The 15,201-nt window shown below is 36.3% G+C and overlaps 1 protein-coding gene across 2 annotated transcripts in view; it reads left to right on the top strand.

Moving 5' to 3' along the window:
- Syn1 (synapsin I) overlaps nt 1-15,201 on the top strand; it is a 49,295-nt gene that overhangs the window by 12,212 nt on the left and 21,882 nt on the right. The window lies entirely within an intron of this gene.

The following is a 15,201-nucleotide window of genomic DNA, read 5'->3' as shown; positions in this document are numbered from 1 at the left end:
AAATGATTAATTCCAATATTTATCAAATCCTGATGTTCATATTATCTATTCTTGCCAGTATTAAAAATGAATTTCTAATGTAAATTAACAGAATTAATGTAATTAAATCAGATTATATCACATACAGAAATCAAGTAATTGTTACTACCATTATCACATGTTCCTCTTGATAGAAATTTTACCCATATTTCAAATTAAGATTGTAAAAAAAATCAACAACAATATTATAAATTGTTTACACATAAAAATAAATTGTTGGTGATTAATATCATAAATTTTAATGACTAATGTTCTAAATTATTATATTATGAATTTTTGTTACTGGCATAAATTATGAACATGAATGCAAAGAATTAAATTAAAACTCCTATCAAATAATCATAGTATCATAATTAGAAGTATCAGAAATTATAGCCTTTACTACAAATTATTATCAATCATATAAATTATGATATACAGGCACAGTAGTGGATGCTTGTAATTCCTGTGACTCAGGAGGCTGAGGCAGGAGGATTGCAAGTTCAAGTACAGCTTGGGTGACTTAGTGAGACCCTGTCCCAAAAAATAGAAAAGCCTGGGGATGTAGTTCAGTGATAGAGTATCCCTGAATACAATCCCCAGTAGTTCAAAATATGAGTGTGTGTGTGTGTGTGTGTGTGTGTGTGTGTGTGTGTGTACAAATTATGTTCTAATAAAAATTATAGCCAGGTGTGGTGATGTGTGCCTATAATCCCAGTGACTAAGGAGGCTGAGGCAGGAGGATCACAAGTTCAAAGCCAGCCTCAATAGCACAGTGAGGCCCTAAGCAATTTCAGAAACCCAGTCACAAAAAAAAAAAGAAATACAAAAAGGACTGGGGATGTAGCTCAGTGATTGGGCACCCATGGATTCAATCCCCAGTATGAAAAAAAATTATCAGCACCAGTTTTGTAATATACTATGCTCAGTAATATAAATTGAATTATTATTACTAATATCATATCTAGCGTCTGATCTTATAATTCATTGAGTATTACCAATCAAGTTTATCAGTATAAATTATTAGTTCTTGTGTTGTGAATTAATCTATGATTACTAAAATAAATCAAACTATTACTACAATTTAAAAAACAGATTGTAAGATGTAGATTATTACCAATGTTACAAATTTAGATTACAAACATAAGGGCTGGGACTGTAGCTCAGGGGTAGAGCACTTGAATAGCAGGTGCAAGGCCTTGGGTTCAATTCCTGGCAGTGCAAAAAGAAAAAAAAAAGTTTACTAATACATATCATGAAACCGGGTGTGGTGGCACATGCCTGTAATTCCAACTACACCAGAGGCTAAGGTAGAAGGATCCCAAGTTCAGTACCAGCCTCTGCAGACTAACAAGAGGCTGTCTCAAAATAAAAAGGGCTGGGAATATTGCTCAGTGGTAGAGCACCCCAGGATTCAACCTGTAGTGCCACCAAAAATAAATAAATGAATCATAATTACCTATATTTTGAATTACATTGTTTCCCTAATAATAATGTGGTTAACATTCCAATTGCTGTTATACTTACTCATATTAAAGTTCTGTTTAATATTATAAATTATGAGTACCATAATTATGAATCAAATTGTACATACAAATAGAAATTGAACCATGGTTACTAACACCATCAAAGTTTACAACTAATTTGCAAGGTTTTACCAATGTTACAAATTATGTTTACTTATGTAAATAATTATTACCAATTTCATGACTTAAATTGCCACATTAGAATCACCAATGTTGCTACTAATATTACAAATCTTTGCCTGTAATGCGTATTCTGGTTGTTGATATATGTTATCAGTGTTATGAATTAAATTTACTTATGATAAGAATCAAATCATTTATTCTAAGGAAATCCATTTCTTTATCATTATTATTTCATTTATCATTCTTTGAGAGACAGTATAGCAGAATGTGATTAAGAGCACAGACTTTGTAGCCAGAATTTTGGAAATCCTTGCTCCACAACTTATTAACCACTTAACACAAGAAAAGTTAATTAAACACTTGGTGCCTCAGTTTACCTATCTGCTAAATGTAGGTAATAATAGTTCCTGCTTCAAAGAATTGATGTAAAAATTAAATTACAAATTAATATAAAGTGCTAAGAACAGTGAATCTGGCATATAGTAATTGGTAAATGTTGAAGTCCCCCTTCTATTCCTACTTGGTTGCTTTTATCATGAGGTGATGTTGGACTTTGTCAAATGCAGTGTTTGTTGACATGATCATGTTGTGATTTTTTGAAAGATATATTATGCTAATTAATTTTCATGCAAGTTGATAGTTTTGTACACTTGTTAATCATGTGTCTGGGTGTAGACATTTGCAATTCTAGACTAAATCTCACTTATTCAAGGAATAAATCCTTTCTATGTGTTGTGGGATTCAGTTAGTATTTTGTTGAGGATCGTTTGTATCTATATTCATATATGATATTGACCTGTAATTTTCTTTTCTAATGATATCTTTGTCTGGTTTTGGTATTGGGGTAGTATTACTCTCAAAGAAAGAGTTGGACAGTGTTTCTTCCTCTTTTATTTTTGGGAATATTGGTATTTTTTAAATATTAGTAGAATTTACCAGTGAAGACATCAGGTCCTGGATATTTCTTTATAGAAAGCTTTTAAGATTCTAATTCAGTCTAATCACTTGTTACAAGTCTGTTCAGAGTTTCCATTTTTTCTTGAGTTAGTTTTGGTAGTTTGTGTCTTCCTAGGAATTTGTCTATTTCAAAATAGGTTTTCCTTATTTGTTGGCACACAATTCTTCACAGTATATTCTTATAATCCCTTTTTTTCCCTCTTAGGTCAGTAGTAATATACTCTTATTCTTTTTTAGTATTTTTGGTTGTAGGCAGATACAATGCCTTTATTTAATTTATTTTTTTTAATGTGGTGGTGAGGATTGAACCCAGTGCCTCTCACGTGCTAGGCAAGCACTGTACCACTGAACCACATCCACAGCCCCTTTTATTCTTGATTTTAGTCAAATTTTTAATCTTTTTTTCTTAGTCTAGAAATTTGCAAATTTTATTGATCTTTTCAAACAACCAATTTTTGTTATATTAATTTCTCTATTGTTTTTCTTTTCTCTTTTTCATTTATTTCTACCCTAATCTTCATTGTTTTCTTCTGCTTGCTTTGGATTTAGTTTGCTCTACTTTTCCTCATTTCTTAAGATGAAAGATTAGGTTATTTATTTGATATTTTTCTTATTTTTAAATACAGATGATCCCCTCCAATACATATGGGGTTACATACCAATAAACCCATTGTAATTTGAAAATATAATGTCAAAAACACATATAACAAAATGGATGAAATTGGAGAATATCATGCTAAGTGAGATAAGCCAATCTCAAAAAACCAAAGGACGAATGATATCACTAATAAGTGGATGATGACACATAATGGGGGGTGGGAGGGGTTAGTGTTAGGGTTAGGGTTAGGGAGGGGGGCAAGAATGGAGGAAGGAAGGACTGTATAGAGGGAAAAGAGGGGTGGGAGGGATGGGGGGAGGGGAAAAAATAACAGACTGAATCAACCAACATTACTCTATGTAAATTTATGATTACACAAATGGTATGCCTTTATGCCATGTACAAACAGAGAAACAACATGTATCCCATTTGTTTACAATAAAAAAAATACATATAACACACCTTGCCTGCCTGACACCATAGGTTAACCTAGCCTACCTCAAACATGCTCAGAATACTTACCTTAGCCTCCAGCTGGGAATCATCATCTAACACAAGGCTTATAAGAAAGTATTGAATATCTCACGTGTACATACAGATAGGCATCTTGTAGGTAGGTGTGATAAGATTAAAAAAACACAAAACACAGTATCCAAAAATACTGGCAACACTGTAGAGTACCAGTTATTTACCCTTGTGATTACATGACTGACAGGGAGCTGTGGCTCACTGCTGCTGCCCACATATTATTAGCCCAGGAAAAAAAAATCAAAATTCAAAATTTGCAGTAATTTTCTACTGAATGTTTATCACGTTCATATTATTAAGTTTAAAATTGTAAGTTGAATCATCATAAATCCATAAGTCCCTAATTATGAATTATAGATGGATATGATACCTTTATTTATTTATTTTTGTGAGGTGCTGAGGATCAAACACAGTGCCTCACACATTCTAGACAACCTCTCTACCACTGAGCTACAACCCCAGCCCTTATTATGCATATTTAAGGTGTACAACATGATGTTATATGATATATATACATACATAGATAGTAAAATCATCCCTAAGTTACACAAATTAATGTATCCCTTTTCACATATTTACCCTTATTTGTAGGGAGACTAGCTGATATCTACTCATTTAGCCAAAATCCAAAAAATGGTACAATTTTAATAACTGTAGTCCTCTTTTTATATATTAGATCTCTAGAGTTGTTCATTCTATGTATCTGCTATATTATATCCTCTGAGTTACATCTCTGCATTTCCTCCTGCCACCCTGACCCCTGATAAACACTCTTTTATTCTCTCTGTACATTTGACGTTTTCTAATCCCACATATAAGTGATATTATGTAATATTTTTTCTTTTTGTGTCTGATTTATTTCACTTGGGTTTCTCCAGGTTCACACATGTTTTGGCAAATATCCTTTTTAAGGCCATATAACATTCTTTTTATATGTGTGCCTCATTTTTTTGTCCATTCATCTATTGTTGGGCACTTACTTCCATATCGTGGCTATTTTGAATAATGCTGCAATGTATACGGGAGTGAAGATAGAGTTATGAGGTAGTGATTTCATTTCCTTTTAGTAAATATCCAGAAGATGAATTGCTGGATAATAGAGTCATTCTATCTTGAATTTCTTTAGGATCTTCTATATTGTTACTGCACCTGACACTTTTCTGTTTTTTTTTTTTATGCCAAGCATGCACAAAGTCCTGAGTTCAGTCCCCAGCACTGAAAGTAAATAAATAATACATTATTTTTAGTGGTTTCCCTGGAGATTATAATTGACAACTTAATTTATACCACTGTAGTTAGAATTAATACCAAATTAATTTCAATAATAAAAAAGATGTTGCTTTTACATAGCTTTATTCTTACGCCCCTTTGTTGTGCTATTACTGTCAAACAAATGACATCTTTTCACATTGTGTGCTCATGAACACATGATGTAATTGCAACTTATGTGGTTGTCTTTTAAATCAGGAAAGAGGCCAGGTGGGTTGGCACACACCTGAAATCACAGCTACTTCGGAGTCTAAGGCAGGAGAATTGCAAGTTTCAGGCCAGCCTCAGCAAATTAGCAAGACCCTGTCTTTTTTAAAAATACTTTTTAGGGTCTCACTAAGTAGCTGAGACTGACCTTGAATTTATAGTCCTCCTGCCTCAGTCTCCCAAGTAGCTGGGATTACAGGGCCCAGCCCAAAATTTCTGATGAGATATCAGCTGCTAATAATGATGAGGGCATAATGAGTAACTTCTTTCCTACTACTTTCAAGATTCTCTCTTTGTCTTTTACTTTCATTAGTTTGTTAGTGATGTGTCTAGGTGTATGTTGCTTTGAATTTATCCTACTTGGAGTTCAGAGAGCTTCTTTTTTTTAACTCTTTTTTTAAATAATTTATTTATTTTGATTCATTGTAAACAAATGGGGTACAACTTGTTTCTCTGGTTGTACATGAAGTAGAGTCATACCATTTGTGTAATCATACATGTACATACAATAATGATGTTTGTCTCATTCTGTTATTTTTCCTTCCCCCACCCCTCCCACCCCTCTTTTTCCTCTATACAATCCATCCTTTCTCCATTCTTGCCTCCTTCCCACCTCCCATTATGTATCATCATCTGCTTATCAGAGAGATCATTCGTCCTTTGTGTTTTGGAATTGGCTTATCTCACTTAGCATGATATTCTCCAACTTCATCCATTTGCCTGCAAATGCCATAATTTTATTATTCTTTTTTTTTTAATTTTTTTTTAAATTTTATTATTCTTTATAGCTGAGTAACATTCCATATGCATATGTATACCACAGTTTCTTTATCCATTCATCAATTGAAGGACATCTAGGTTGGTTCCACAATCTAGCTATTGTGAATTAAGCAGCTATGAACATTGATGTGGCTGCATCACTGTAGTATGCTGATTTTAAGTCCTTTGGGTATAGGCCAAGGAGTGGGATAGCTGGGTCAAATGGTGGTTCCATTCCAAGTTTTCTGAGGAATCTCCACACTACTTTCCAGAGTGGCTTCACTAATTTGCAACCCCACCAGCAATGTATGAGTGTACCTTTTTCCCCACATCCTCTCCAACACCTATTGTTGCTTGTATTCTTGATAATCACCATTCTAATTGGGGTGAGATGGAATCTTAGTGTAGTTTTGATTTGCATTTCTCTTATTACTAGAGATGTTGAACATTTTTTCATATATCTGTTGATTGCTTGTAGATCTTCTTCTGTGAAGTATCTGCTCATTTCCTTAGCCCATTTATTGATTGGGTTATTTGTATTCTTGGTGTAAGGTTTTTTGAGTTCTTTATAGATTCTGGATATTAGTGCACTATCTGAAGTATGTGTAGCAAGGATTTTCTGTGTAGGCTCTGTTTTATCACTCTGTAGGCTCTCTCTTCACATTGCCAATAGTTTCCTTTGCTGAGAAAAAGCTATTTAGTTTGAATCTATCCCAATTATTGATTCTTGCTTTTATTTCTTGTGCTTTGGGAGTCCTGTTAAGGAAGTCTGATCCTAAGGCGACATGATGAAGATTTGCACCTACTTTTTCTTCTATAAGGTGCAGGGTCTCTGGTCTGATTCCAAGGTCCCTGATCCATTTTGAGTTGAGTTTTGTGCAGGGTGAGAGATAGGGGTTTAGTTTCATTCTGCTGCATATGGATTTCCAGTTTTCCCAGCATCATTTGTTTAAGAGGCTATCTTTTCTCCATTGTATATTTTTGGCACCTTTGTCTAGTATGAGAAAACAGTATTTATTTGGGTTTGTCTCTGTGTCCTCTATTCTGTACCATCGATCTACCTGTCTATTTTGGTGCCAATATCATGCCACTTTTGTTACTATTGCTCTGTAGTATAGTTGAAGTTCTGGTATTGTGATACCCCCTACTTCACTCTTCCTGCTAAGGATTGCTTTGGCTATTCTGAGTCTCTTATTTTTCCAAATGAATTTCATAATTGCTTGCTGTAGTTCTATGAGGTATATCATTGGGATTTTAATTGGAATTGCATTGAATTCGTACAGCACTTTTGGTAGTATGGCCATTTTGACAATATTAATTCTGCCTATCCAAGAACGTGGGAGATCTTTCCATCTTCTAAGGTTTTCTTTAATTTCTTTCTTTAATGTTCTGTAGTTCTCATTGTATAGGTCTTTCACCTCTTTTGTTATATTGATTCCCAAGTATTTTATTTTTTTGAAGGTTATTGTGAGTGGGGTAGTTTTCCTAAATTCTCTTTCAGAGGATTCATCACTTATGAATAAAAATGCATTGTTGGGGCTGGGGAGATAGCTCAGTCGGTAGAGTGCTTGCCTTGTAAGCACAAGGCCATGGGTTCGATCCCCAGCACCCAAAAAAAAAAAAAATGCATTGTTATGGGGCACAACTTAAGAACAGACCAATTGCCACTGAGAAGTCCAAATTTGAGAGTCTTTATTAAGCTGGCTGGCTGACTGTCTCACACAATGCCCCAAAAAATGGCTGTTGGGAGAACAGCCCCGACCATAGGGTTGTAGGGGTTCTTATACCAAAACTCACATCAATCATAAGTGTCTGTTGCTATGATTCGAAATTACAAACTAACATCATGAGATCATCAACAGAGGGGGAAGTGGGTCAAAACGACCTTTACCTAGGTACAAACTAAAGAATGGTTACTAACATCCACTCAATCACTGTTCACATGGTACATTGTTTGGGAGCAATAGGAATCAAAAGAGGGCAATCTTTCATTACATAAGAATTGTCATTTTGTATTGCTAAACATGTCACGCTAAGTAACTGATGATGGGTACAGAGGCGGGGTGTTCCCATGGTTGAAGCTTATTTCCTACATAACATGGAGTCTCAGAGCAAAATGAAGTCTGTTTAGTCATTTGCCTTATAGTCTGGCCTATAAAATTCTCATGGAGCCAGATCTGTCAACCCATCACATGCATTAGATTTATGAGCATTGATTTTTATATCCTGCTACTTTACTGAATTCATTTATGAGTTCTAGAAGTTTTCTGGTGGAATTTCTTGAATGCATGGATTATCGTTTTTCATCATGTTTGGGGATTTTGAGCCACTATTCCTTCAAATATTCTTTCTTGCACCTTTTTCTCTCTCCCACCTCTCCTTTTGGGACTCCCATTATGTGTTTGTTGATAGGTTTAAATGGTGTTCCACAGGCTCTTAAGGTTCTGTTCATTTTGCTTATCATTTTCTGTTTCTCAGATTGGATAATCTCAGCTGACCTTTGAATTTGTTGATTCTTTACTCAGACACATCAAATCTGCTGTTGAATTCTACTAGTGAATTTTCATTTCAGCTATTGTGCTTTTCATTTCTGGAATTTCTATTTTTTATATAAGTTGTATCTCTTTATTGATATTCTCTATTTATTAGGACAATAGTCATAAATTCTGTTAGTTCATTGGACAAACTTTCCTTTAGTTGTTTGAAAATATTTAAAATCACTGATTTATATTCTGTTCATTAAATCCAACATCTGAGCTTCTTCAGTGGTAGTAACTATTGATTAATTTTCCCATCTGTTTGAGCCATACTGTCTTGCTTCTTTGCATGTCTCAAAAGTTTTTGTTTAACTGGGCACAGTGGAGCACACCTGTAATCTCAGAGACTTGGGAGGCTAAGGCAGGAAGATCATGAGTTCAAAGCCAACCTCAGCAACTTAGTGAGGTGCTAAGAAACTCAGAGAGACCCTGTCTCTAAATAAAATATAGAAAACACTGAGGATGTGGCTCAGTGATTAAGCACCTGGGTTCAATCCCTAGATTAAAAAAAACAAACAAGTTTTTGTTTAAAACTGGACCTTTTAATAATGTAGTGTGGCAAATCTAGAAATCAGATTCTTTCCTCCCCGGGGTTTGTTTTTGCTTCTATTTTTAGTGACTTACCTGAATTAATTCTGTAAAGTCTATATTCTTTGTGTGGCCATTGAAGGCTCTACTCCATCAGCTTAGTGGTTAGCTAATGATTGGTGAGACATTTCTTTAAATACTTGGAACACCAGCTTTTGTTGATGAGCTAGCTCTGTGTGCATGTTGGGGCATGCCTTTAATTCTCAGTCAAGTTATTTACAACTTTGCCTTAGCCTTCACTTTCTCCTTGTGCAGAGCTTCAAGGTCAGACACTTCTCTTGGAATGGGGTTTTGGAGGAAATCCAACTCTGTTCTATCTCATCCCGTGGTTTCTAGTATCAAAAGACAAAATTGCAGTAATTTAGCCTAAAGATCTTTAATTGGCTTTATTTATAATTCTAGAAGCAGTCAACTTCTTCCCATACAGTAGAATAAGTGTTCTGATGAGCTGAGCAGAGAACATTGGTTTTATATGATGTGAAATGCTAAAGAAAGCAGAAGCAAATAAAAAAAATTGAATAGGTCATTCCAAAATTACTTTATTTGAAAAGGGATACAGAATGATAGAAAAATAACCAATTGGTTAATATCAGGTTACTTCAGGTAATCTTTTTTTGTAAAGATTAAAACAGAGAGAGCTGGGTGTGGTGGCACACACATGTAATCCCAGCAACTCCGGAGGGGGAGAGAGGAGGATAGCAAGTTGAAGTCCAGCCTCAGCTATTTAGCAAGGCCCTAAGCAACTTGGCAAGACCTTGTCTCAAAATAAAAACATAAAAGGACTGGGACAGGGCTGGGGCTGTAGGTCAATGACAAGAGTGCTTGCCTAGCACTTGTGAGGCACTGGATTCAATCCTTAGCACTGCATAAAAATATAAACAAATAAATAAAGGCATTCTGTCCATCTCAACTACGAAAAAAAAATTTTTTAAAGGGCTGGGGGTGTACCTGAGTAGTACAGCACCCCTGGGTTAAATTCCTAGTACCAAAAAAAAAAAAAGAGGAGTAGGAGGAGGAAGAGGAGAAAAACAAACAAACAACAAAACAAAGGGAACTTCATTATCATCCCAACTGAGAATGGCCTTTGTGAAATTTGGTTGTCTCTCCCGATTTCTTGGAAGATCAGCTAGCATCTTAGTGTCAATTTGGTGATGGGAAAGTTTAGAATGAGTGACACCATTTTGACTTTTAACCTAATCTATTGGAGCCTAGTGTAGGAGCTTAGTCCAAAATAATTGCCTCCTACTGTTTTCATTTAACACTAGGCTCTGGATTTCACCAGAATTGTAGGACTGTTGCTTTTTAAGTCTCTTGCAAAGGTGTGGAGAAGGGGGTGAAAACAATGAATGTTCAAATGCCTTAGAGCTTACTATTCTTGCAGAGATTTAGTCATTTTTCTTGAATAAATGCTTTCCAATTTCTAAACCTTTGGTCAATTTCCAAAGTGCAAGAAAACTAAATTTACAATTTTTGTCAGTTTCTCCTTGCTTTTATGAAGGGGAGGATTTTCATAGGCCCTTATCTGGCATTTCTGCTGACTTCACTTCCAGGTATGTCTTTTTCTTTCTTCGTCCCAGCACTAAAATAATGGTATTCCAAAGCCAAGATTTTGGAGCTACATGGATCCATTTTTTCTGGAATGTCCTTACTTGAAAGTATTCTCATTGTACATAGCTCGGAAATTATATATAAAATGTGCACTCTGGTACCTCCAATTTAAATTGAACACTTCATAGGATTCATTCTAATCTTCTTCCATTCTATATTTATATTTCTCTTCTCTAACAGTGAGAAATCTAACCTCTAGCATCATAAATATATTCATTCATTTGGTTAACCCTACAATACAAAGAAAGTATTTTTAGAATTGCAATACCCATATTACTGAATAATACAACCCTGCTAAAGTAAAACTGGACATTTGTTTTCCCTTTTTATGTCTTCAGAATGAAGGTATGCAGTCAAAGTACTGGATTCAAAAGTTAATTGGTTAATTTTATTTCTCATTCCACATGGTTATGTTATTCATTTTGTTTTGTATTCAGTGTGTGTGTCTTTCATTAAATTTTAGATTTTTTCCTATTCATGCTGATTTTATATAGACAATTTCCTGGGGAAACACTTTTACCAAGACTGACCCTATTAAAACATAACCTATCAATTTCCATAAAAGAAATCAAGGGCTTGAGGTTTAGTTCAGTAGTAGAACATTTGCCTAGCATGTGTGAGGCTCTAGGTTCAATCCTCAGCACTGAAAAAAAATGGAAATTTATTAAGGAACTGCCCCATAATAAAACATTAGGTTCAAATAACTTCACAGGGGAATTTTACCAAACCCTATCCTCCATCATGATCAATATATTCAATCAATATATAGATTAGGAAAAACAATTTATAGGCATAAGAATGGATAAAGAGGACATAAAAATTCTGCATTTATAGATTATATGATAGTATACCTAGAAATCCCCCAGAGAACCAATGAAAAAGTTAATTCAGATGATTTTAAAAAATTAGCAACATAAAAAAATAAAAATCAACATAGAGATATCAGTAGTTTTCAAATACACAAATAGCCAGAGAGAAGATATAATAGAAGAGAAAACATTATTTACAATAATAAAAAAAACTGGGCATAGTGCTATAATCCTAGCAAGTTCAAAGCTAACCTCAGCAATTTAGTGAGGTCCTAAGCAACTTACTAAGACTCTAACTCAAAATTAAAAACAAAAAAGGGCTGGGATGTAGTTCAGTGGTTAAGTGACCCTGGGTTCAATCCCTGGTACCCCACCCCCCAAAAAAAAAGGAAATGGAAAGACACTCCCTATTCCTGGCTAGAATGAATTGACATCATAAAGATGTCAGTTTACCTCCTCATGTCTTCATTTAATTTAAAAATTTAATATGATTTCCCCAAAATACACCTACAAACTTTTATCTGGAGTTAGACAGGCTGATAGTAAGGTTCATATCGAAAAGCCAACATGTTAGAATAATAAGGAAAACCCTGAAAAAGATAAGCAATGCTGGGGAGTGGGGGACTAACCCTACCACCCTATGAGGAGTCTAACACCTCTATCACCAAGCACATCACGAAGCCTTTATAATTTAAACAATATGATGCTAACACATAAACAGACTTGACAGATTTAAGGGACAAAATTTTGAAGTCCAGATATAGACCCATGTAACATTTGGAAATTTAGTATATGATTAAAGAGTGAACTCAAGTTATTAGGTCAAAGAGGAACAATTTAGTAAAGCTTTATATATGACATTTAAATTCTTCATTCATGTGAAATTGATTTTCATATACAGTGTAAAGTTATATCTTAGTCTGTTTTGTGTGGTCTACCAAAATAACTGAGGCTGGGTATTTTATAAAGAAAAGAGGTTTATTTAGCTTACTCTTCTGGAGGGAGATTCAAGAGCATGGCACCAGCATCTGCTCAGCTCTGGTGAGGGTGCTCTGGCTATATCACAACATGGTAGATGTCATCATGGTAAGAATGCTTGCATGAGGGAGAGATCACATGGCAAGTCAGGAAGCCAGAGGGATTCAGGGACCAGGATCACTCTTTTTATCACAATCCACTCTTGAGAGAACTAACTGGAGTCCATGAGAACAACTTTAATCTTTTCTTAGGGCTGCAGCCCCAGTGACCTAACCACGTTTCACAATACCCCACCTCTTAAAGGTTCCATGCCTCAACATTGCCACGCTGGGACCAAGCTTAGAAGCTTGAAATTTTGGGAATACACTCAAACCATATCTAAATCATAGCTGTTAGGTAGGGATCCTATTCATATTTTTCCTTATAGGCAACCCTTTTTTCTCCACTGTCCTGATATGCCACCTCTGTTTATACTAAAAATTCATGTATGTGTCGGGAAAGTTCTGTACTCTCTTTTCTGTTCCACTGGTCACTTTTTCCATACCTATACTAATGCTGTACCATCCTAATGGTTACATTTGCTCATTAAATCCTGAATCTGATAGGGCAGCCATACCTCCTGGCTGTTCTGTAGTTATGAACAAGCTATTTTTACCAGGGGCAGAGAGAACAGGACTTCTGAGTTTGGGAAAAAGTACAGAGTTAATGGTAGGTAATGGCAGGGATGTTATATTCCCTGCAGGCCAGCTTGCCACCACCTCTCTCTCCCCTTTTATCTCCCACCCTACTATGAATTATGGAGGGACAAAAGCTGGGTCTGAATTTGTAGAGGCAGTCTTCTTCCATCCTGTACTTGAAGCTTTGGTGGGAAGGTTGCCTGGTCTCCATTTTGTGATGAGAGTCACATATTGGGACTCTGGCTCTGATAGTCCATCTCTTTCTATCCAGGTTGCAGGCCACTAGGTGTCCTCTGAAGGGTGCTCAGATCTGTTGTGTCTAAATAGTCACCAATGAACAGGGGAGATGTACAAGGACCCTGTTAAACACAGTTTAACTTCTCTTCACCACAACTCTCTAGCATAGTGATTTGTTCACATCCACCTTGTCATGCAGACCAGGGATGGGAACTGTTGTGGAAATAGGGAATTCCCTTCCCTTGTCATCTCAAATCAGGTGATTTATGGTGCAGGAAATATTTATGGAGGGCTCACAATATGGCAGGTCGTATCCATTCCCAAGACCTCTCTGGTTTAGTCCCTTCTCTGGGCCCAGAAGTTCTGGTCCCTGTGGAGGAAAGGAAAAAGGATGCAGCCAGGTGCAGTGGTACATGCCTGTACTCCCTGCAACTCAGGAGGCTAAGGTAGGAGGATCTCAAGTTCAAAGTGAACCTCAGCAACTTAGAAAGCCCTGTCTCAAAATTTAAAAAATAAAATAAAATAAAAAGCACTGGGAATGTAATTTAGTGATTAAGCACCCAAGGGTTCAATCTCTGGTACAAAAAAAGAAAGAAAGGAAGGATCCACTGACCAAAGGTGAGAACCAATAGGGTCAAGGATATGAGAATTGTGTGAAGGAGACAGGGAAAGAGTGACTGAAGAACTAGAAAAAAGGATAGGGGAGATATGTCAATGGGGTAGAACTTTTTTTTCTTATTTGTGTGTGTGTGTGTATGTGTGTGTGTGTGTGTGTGTGTGTGTGTGTGTGTCTGTGTGTGCGGGCACACACATGCACGTGCACCATACTGGGGATTGAACTCAAGAGTGTTCTATCACTGAGCTATGCCCCCAGCCCTTTAGTAACAAATTAATTTTGAGGTACTGGGCTGGGATTGTGACTCAGTGGTAGTATGCATAGCATGCATGAGGCACTGGGTTCAATTCTCAGCACCACATATAAATAAATAAATAAATAAAATGAAAGTTCCATCAACAACTAAAATATTTTTTTAAAAAAATTAATTTTGAGAGGTTGTTGAAGCTTGCTTCAAGCTTGCAGTCCTTCTACCTTAGCCTCCCAAGAAACGGGCATTAGTAGCAAGGGATACCATGCCTGGCAATTTTTTAAATGGTCTCTCATAGGGTTGGAAAATAATCAACTAATTAATTAATTTTGCAATACTGGAGATGGAACTCAGCACCTTGTACATGCTAGGCAAACACTCCATCACTGAGTCCCACCCCAACCCTGCAAGTTTCTTTTGAGTGGCCGGTTTTATTGAGACATGACTAATTCAGAAAGGGGGACATATTCTAAGTGTACAAGTTGTTGAATTTTCACAATGAACACACTCTGCCACCTGTACCCAGATCAAGAAACAGTACCTGAGCATCATAGCAGAACAGTTAGAAGCTGGTGGTCTTCAGGAGACTCCAGGCATTGTGGCAGTTGGGAGTGGTTGATGGTCTTAGAGAGATCTGAGTCTGAGGAAGGTGCAGAGTCACTAGCTCACCATGGTTAGATAGAAGTCTGGGTCCAAGGCAGGAAGCTGTTGCACGTGAAGGCTCAATAGCAGACGTCAGATCACAAGGGAAGGCAGCCAAGTTCATGGTTTCATATTCTTTTTGCCAGTGCTCAGAGAAGCACATGCTGCTCCAGGCACTGTGCAAGGCTGGGTTTTGGGGAGATGGCCAAGCCCTGGAGGTGATTGAGGCATGGCATTGCTTCACATGCTGTTCTCATTAGGGCCTCAGGGACTA

The sequence above is a fragment of the Sciurus carolinensis genome, chromosome X (genome assembly GCF_902686445.1).
Source record: "Sciurus carolinensis chromosome X, mSciCar1.2, whole genome shotgun sequence".
NCBI lineage: Eukaryota > Metazoa > Chordata > Mammalia > Rodentia > Sciuridae > Sciurus > Sciurus carolinensis.
Note: the sequence above shows the minus strand (reverse complement) of the source record. Positions and strands in the feature narration are given on the sequence as shown.